This window comes from Corvus moneduloides, chromosome 23 (assembly GCF_009650955.1).
Source record: "Corvus moneduloides isolate bCorMon1 chromosome 23, bCorMon1.pri, whole genome shotgun sequence".
Lineage (NCBI taxonomy): Eukaryota > Metazoa > Chordata > Aves > Passeriformes > Corvidae > Corvus > Corvus moneduloides.
The window spans coordinates 7,314,505-7,320,952 of NC_045498.1; the positions used below are offsets into that span (position 1 = coordinate 7,314,505).

The following is a 6,448-nucleotide window of genomic DNA, read 5'->3' on the forward strand; positions in this document are numbered from 1 at the left end:
ATGCATATAGCCCTAATTAGATGTCCCAAAGAGAGTTACACCATTCGTATCATTACTATTCTTCTCCACCCTAATTAGCCACGTGTGGGATACTACTTAGTAATCACTAAAGAATAGCTATGCCAGTTAACAACCAATTATCCAACAGCTATACTATCAAAACACAAAGTCTTATTTCTTACCAGTTATCTGCCATTTAGCTTGAGGTAAAGGCAAAAAAAAAAAAAAAAGCATCATCATTTCTCTGAAGAGTTTTCTTCTCTATTAAGCCCTTTACTTGCCTTGAATTTCAGCCAGAGGAGCCAAACAGCAGCAGCTCCTCTGAGGGCTTTTATACCTTGTGGTATTTGCCTCCTCCCTTTTCCTGGGCATCGTGGGAAATAGAGGCGGGCCCGGCCAGGGGTACATTAACCCCAGCCTTTGCTGCAGCCATTTATTCACTCTCTGGGGTTGACTGGGATGAGAGGTCTCCTCTCACTTCAGTGAAGGGGGTCTTTTAGCTTATCTCAGCTTTTTTTTTTTTTGCCTTTTTTCCCCCCCCCCCCCCCTCCTCCTTCCTCTAGTAGATGCTTTTGACCTTTAAAGCACTAGAGGCTTTGAAGACACCATGAAGAGGATAGCATGCAACACAGGGAGTATTTAAGCTCATGATTTTGGGTTGAGTGTTCAAGGGTGGTAAGGTGCTTTTATAATTTTGGTGTAGTTTTTGGTTTTGGTTTTTTTTTTTTTGGAGTATCATAACTTCCAGGTTGCATTGAGTACAAAGCTTCAAATTTATTCAGCACATTCATCATGTTATCAAAGGGACTTGCCCTGTGTCGAAGATGACATCCAAAACTGAGCTTTCCGGTAGTTAAGCTGTGGGTCGCATCCAGGAGAGGGAGCGTGAGCAGGGTGACCGGTTTAGGAAGTGCCAGGAGGGGTTTTGAAAGCTGCACGGTGGGGAAAAAGGTGTCCATTTGGGGCCCCCCAAGGCTTTCCCTCAGGTACACCAGATCCATTTACATGTCTTAAAGCACACAAATGCATGTACCACGCTCATAGAAACACCATGTAAATTTGTCCCTTGCTAACCCAGGCGTGTGCTGAAATAACAGCCATAGCATTTGACTCGGGACAAAGCTAGAGACTCGAGGACCTGGGTGCACTTAAGAGAGGGTGAGTAGCTGAATTGCTGGGACTTAGCCCCTATGCTGCTCAACTTGGGCATTGATTTTAGTTTTCTTAATCTTAGCTGACTGAGAGGCTAACCCGGCTATCACAGGACCTGCCAAGGAGAACTCATTTTGCATCCAAAGAGGATTCATGTTGCCATCCGAAAGATAAGTTGGGGGCTTTGACTCAGAGACGGGATCATAGTAGGGTAGCGGAGTGGAAATTCCTGGGAGAGATTTAATAATTAGTGCCATCCGGGTAGCCTTCAGTAACAGCTGAGGAGTTGTGGCAAATCGGGGAGGGAGGGGGGAGGAGGAGCGAGGGTCCACTCAAGTTTCAGCAATGCCACATCACCGCATCTCCTCTTTACCCAGGTATACCCTGCATTGATGGCGTCGGCCTCGGAGCATGGCCAAAGCATGCGGCCCGAGGACCCGGGCCCTCTTAGGAGATAGTGAGTAGCAGAATTGTTGGGGTTTGGCCAATGTGCCACTGAATTCATGTACTGATATTTGGTTTTCTTTATTGTGGCCGACTAAGAGAAAACAGCCTGGCAGGAACTTCCCAGACGGTAAGAGGTGGTCGTCTTTTGCGCCTGAGGCAGATTCACATCCCCAGACATCCAAGAGATAAGTCCAGGGCTATGACCCATGAAGGGAATGAAAGCGGGGTGTCAGGTTAGGACTTGCCAGGAGGGATTTTTGAGTCAGCTTTGGAGATGGGGATATCCAAGAAGGGCCCCATAAAGGGAAAGTCTCGCATTTGATCACAATGCCGAGGTGCGCAGGGCAGAGCAGTCCTAGTGGATGTTGTGTCACTTGTCTATCGTGCGTTCCGTATCTTTGGGGCATCTCGTGTTGCGGGTCTTTTGCCTTAGCCCTTCGATGTGCTTGTGGTTATTCTTCTCGCCGAGAATTTTGTCTCTTCGTTTGTCATCTCCTGTGTCACGGGTGCCTGCGTGGGTTTGGCCTGGAGCTGCTCTGCCCTGCTGCATAGTCCAGCATATAGGTGTAATAGAACAAGGCCCAGGGGCTTGAAATTTGTAATGTAGGGTGTAATTTGGGCTCTAGGTAATATTCCTAGATTAACAACTCCAGCCATCTTGTGTCATCATGCAGCTCTTTGACTTTTGTCATAACTTTCTTTCAACTGCAGACGGGTTAAATCCGTGGCAGAGCGCCCTGGACTGGGTGAGGGGGTTCCCACAGGAAGGTCAGTCACCATTTGTGTTTGTGGGGCAACTGTAAATGGTGGCTATGTTACAGCATTGTTCTTTGTCCTTATTTTTAGGAGGTAAAGCTGGATCTCAGCTGTCAAGGTGAAGTGAGCAAGGTAAGCAGTGATGGGTGGACTGAAATGGTTGTTACTCCTTGGGTGCCAAGTTCTGGTACTCTAAGCTTAAAGCATTCACTGTCATTTGTGTGTTGTAGGCGGTCCACTTGTATTACGCCGAACCCCCTCACCGACAGGATGATGGACCTGGTTTGCTGCCCTTGTGAGCCCTCCAGAAGTATTACAGGACTCTGCCATGAAGCCTTTACCTTTTCCACTTGCAGGTGCTGTCTGGGTAACCTTTGGCAATGGCTGAGAAGTTGCAGCGAGTCGGGGAGGGAGGAAAAGCAGGGGTCCACTCAAGTTTCAGCAATGCCACATCACCTCGTCTCACCTTAACCCAGGTATATCCTGCGATGATGGCATCGGCCTCGGAGCGCGGCCAAAGCGTGCAGCCTGAGGACCGGGGCCTTCTTAGGAGATGGTGAGTAGCGGAATTGTCGGGTTTTGGCCGATGTGCCACTAAGTTTGTGTACTGATGTTTGGTTTTCATTATTGTAGCTGACCAAGACAGGAGGAACTTCCCAAACAGCGAGGTGGCCTTCTGTTGCACCCGAGGCAGATTCACATCCCCAGATGTCTGAGAGATAAGTCGAGGGTTATGACCCACAGAGGGGATGAAAGCAGGGTGCTGGGTCAGGACTTGCCGAGAGGGATCTTTGAGTCAGCTTTGGAGACAGGGATGTCCAAGAAGGGGCCCCTTAGCCCACAAAAAGGGAAAGTCTCACTTTTGATCACAATGCCGAGGCGGACAGAGCAGTCCCGGTGCGTGTCATGTCACTTGTGTATTGTATGTTTTTTGTCTTTTGGGCATCTTGTGTCTTATATCTTAGCCCTTTGAGGGGCCAGCTTATCGGGAATGCCGGGTGTCATCCTTAGCATCTCCGCATTCCCCAGCCGGGTGCTGGTACCATCAATCCTTTGACTGACAAGCTTGGATGTGCCTCGGAATTGTGTCTCTCTTTGGAAGCGTTGAGTCAGAGGTCTTTTACAGTATTGTTCTGAGCTGTATTCACAGCTGTGCACCGCAATGATCCATTAGAGCGGATTAGGACTTGTCAGAATGTGAAGAGCGGTAGAGGATTCTGACTGTACGATTCTCAGGCATCCATCTTTGTGGTTCTTGGAATAAGCACTTCTTCTGCCAGGGTTCTTCGAGCCTCATCGGCTCACCGTCGGCCTTGCCTAGGTCATCTCACTCAGCATTCTCTCGGTCCTTGCGATCATTCTTCTTGCCAAGAGTTTTCTCTCTTCATTGCATCTCCTTGTTTGTCATTTCCGTGTCATGTGTATTTGGCCCGGAGCTGCTCTGCCCTGCTGCATAGTCTGGCGTATAGGTGTAAGAGAACAAGGCCCAAGGCTTTGAAATTTGTGATGTAGGGTGTAGTTTGGGCTCTAGGCAATATTCCTAGATTGACACAGGATGGCTGGAGCTGTGAAGTTATTATGCAGCACTTTGACTTTTGTCATAACTTTCTTTCAGATGCAGATGGATTAAATTCTTGGCAGAGCACCAGGTGAGGGGGTTCCCACAGGAAGGTCAGTCACCATTTGTGTTTGCGGGGTGAGTGTAAATGGTGGCTATGTTACAGCATTGTTCTTTGTCCTTATTTTTAGGAGGTAAAGCTGGATCTTATCCGTCAAGGTCAAGTAAGCAAGGTAGGCGGTAACCGGTGGAAGGAAAAAGTTGTTATTCCTTGGGTGCCAAGTTCTGGTACAGCTCTAAGCATCCATTTTCATTTGTGTGTTGTAGGCGGTCCACTTGTATTATTCCGAACCCCCTCACCGGCAGGATGACGGACCCGGTTCGCCACCCTCGTGAGCCCTCCGGAAGTATTATGGGACTCTGCCATGAATCCTTTACCTTTTCCGTGTGAAGGTACTGTCCGGGTAGCCTTCGGCAATGGCCGAGGAGTTGCTGCGAGTCTGGGAGGGAGGGAGGAGGAGCAAGGGTCCACTCAAGTTTCAGCAATGCCACATCACCTCATCTCCTCTTTACCCAGGTATATCCTGCGTTGATGGCGTCGGCCTCGGGGCGCGGCCAAAGTGTGCGGCCTGAGGACCGGGGCCTTCTTAGGAGATGGTGAGTAGCAGAATTGTCGGGGTTTTGGCTGATGTGCCGCTAGGTTCCTGTACTGATGTTTGGTTTTCATTATTGTAGCTGACTAAGAGACAACAGCCCGGCGATGGCAAGAGCTTCTAGGACGGCGAGGCGGCCTTCTTTTGCACCCGAGGCAGATTCACATCCCCAGATGTCCCAGAGATAAGTCAAGGGGATGAAAGTGGGGTATCAAGTCGGGGCTCGCCGGGAGGGATTTTTGAGTCAGCTTTAGAGATGGGGATATGCAAGAAGCGGCCCCTTAGCCCACATAAAGGGAAAGTCTCACATTTGATCACAATGCTGAGGTGCACAGGGCAGAGCAGTCCCAGTGCATGTTGTGTCACTTGTCTATTGTATGTTCTGTGTCTTTTCGGTATCTTGTGTCCTATATCTTTCCCTTAGCCCCTCAATGTGCTTGTGGTCATGCTTTTTGCTGAGAGCTTTCTCTCCTCATTACATCCCCTTGTTTGTCATCTGCTGTGTCATGGGTGCCTGCATGGGTTTGGCCCAGAGCTGCTCTGTCCTGCTGCATAGTCTGGCATATAGGTGTAATAGAACGAGGCCTGGGGACTTGAAATTTGTAATGTAGGGTGTAATTTGACCTCTAGATGATATTTTGACACAAGATGGCTGGAGCTGTTAAGTTCTCATGCAGCACTTTGACTTTTGTCATCACTTTCTTGCAGATGCAGACGGATGAAATCTGTGGCAGAGCGCCCCAGACTGGGTGAGGGGGTTCCCGCAGGAAGGTCAGTTGCTGTTTGTGTTGGCAGGGCAAGTGTAAATGGTGGCTGTGTTAGAGCATTGTTCTTTGTCTCTGTTTTTAGGAGGTAAAGCTGGATAGCAGCAGTCAAGGTGAAGTGAGCGAGGTAAGTGGTGACCGGTGGAAAGGAAAAGTTGTTATTCCTTGGATGTCAAATTCTGGTACAGCTCGTAGCATCCATTGTCATTTGTGTTTTAGGGAGTCCCCTTGTATTATGCTGAGCCCCCTTGCCGATTGGCTGACGGACCCAGCTCACCGCCCTCGTGAGCCCTCTGGGAGTGTTATGGGACTCTGTGAAAAGCCTTTACCTTTTCCATGTGAAGGTGCTGTCAGGGTAGCCTTGGGCAATGGCTGAGCAGTTGCAGTGAGTTGGGGAGGGAGGGAGGAACAAGGGTCCACTCAAGTTCCAGCAGTGCTGCATCACCTTGTCTCCTCTTAACTCAGGTATACCCTGCGTTGACAGCGTTGGCTTCGGAGTCTGGCCCGAGGACCCCAGCCTTCTTAGGAGACGGTGAGTGGCAGAATTGATGGGTTTTAGCCGAGGTGCCACTAAGTTTGTGCAGTGATGTTTCTTTGGTTTTCTTTATTGTAGCCGACTAAGAGAGGACAGCCCAGCGACGGGAGGAGCTTCCCAGATGGTGAGGCAGTCTTCTTTCGTACCTGAGGCGGATTCGCATCTCCAGCTGTCCGAGAGATAAGTTGATGGCTGTGACCCAGAGGGGGAATGAAAGCGGGGTGCTGGGTTGGGACTTGCTGGGAGGGATTTTTGAGTCAGCTATGGAGTTGGGATACCCAAGAAGGGGCCCCTTAGGCCCCATAAAGGGAAAGTCTCACTTTTGATTACAATGCTGATGTGTGCAGAGCAGAGGAGTCCCGGTGCGTGTCATGTCACTTGTCTATTGTGCATTCTCTGTCCTTTGGGCATCTCATGTCTCATGCCTTCTGCGTTAGCCCTTCGATGTGCTTGCGGTCACTCTTCTCACCGAGAGTTTTCTCTCCTCATTTATCATCTGCTGTGTCACGGGTGCCTGCATGGGTTTGGCCTGGAGCTGCTCTGCCCTGCTGCATAGTCTGGCCTATAGGTGTAATAGGACAGG

The 6,448-nt window shown here is 49.6% G+C and overlaps 1 long non-coding RNA gene across 1 annotated transcript; it reads left to right on the forward strand.

Annotated features, from left to right (window-relative positions):
- The first annotated feature begins 1,077 nt into the window (after positions 1 to 1,077).
- LOC116455170 lies at positions 1,078 to 6,441 on the forward strand. Its single transcript, XR_004244317.1, has 14 exons — positions 1,078 to 1,158; positions 1,235 to 1,609; positions 1,696 to 2,487; positions 2,586 to 2,711; positions 2,832 to 2,911; positions 2,989 to 4,004; positions 4,105 to 4,146; positions 4,241 to 4,366; positions 4,491 to 4,570; positions 4,649 to 5,337; positions 5,416 to 5,443; positions 5,675 to 5,715; positions 5,796 to 5,862; positions 5,944 to 6,441. It is a non-coding gene; the product is annotated as an uncharacterized LOC116455170 (long non-coding RNA).
- The last annotated feature ends 7 nt before the right edge of the window (positions 6,442 to 6,448 follow it).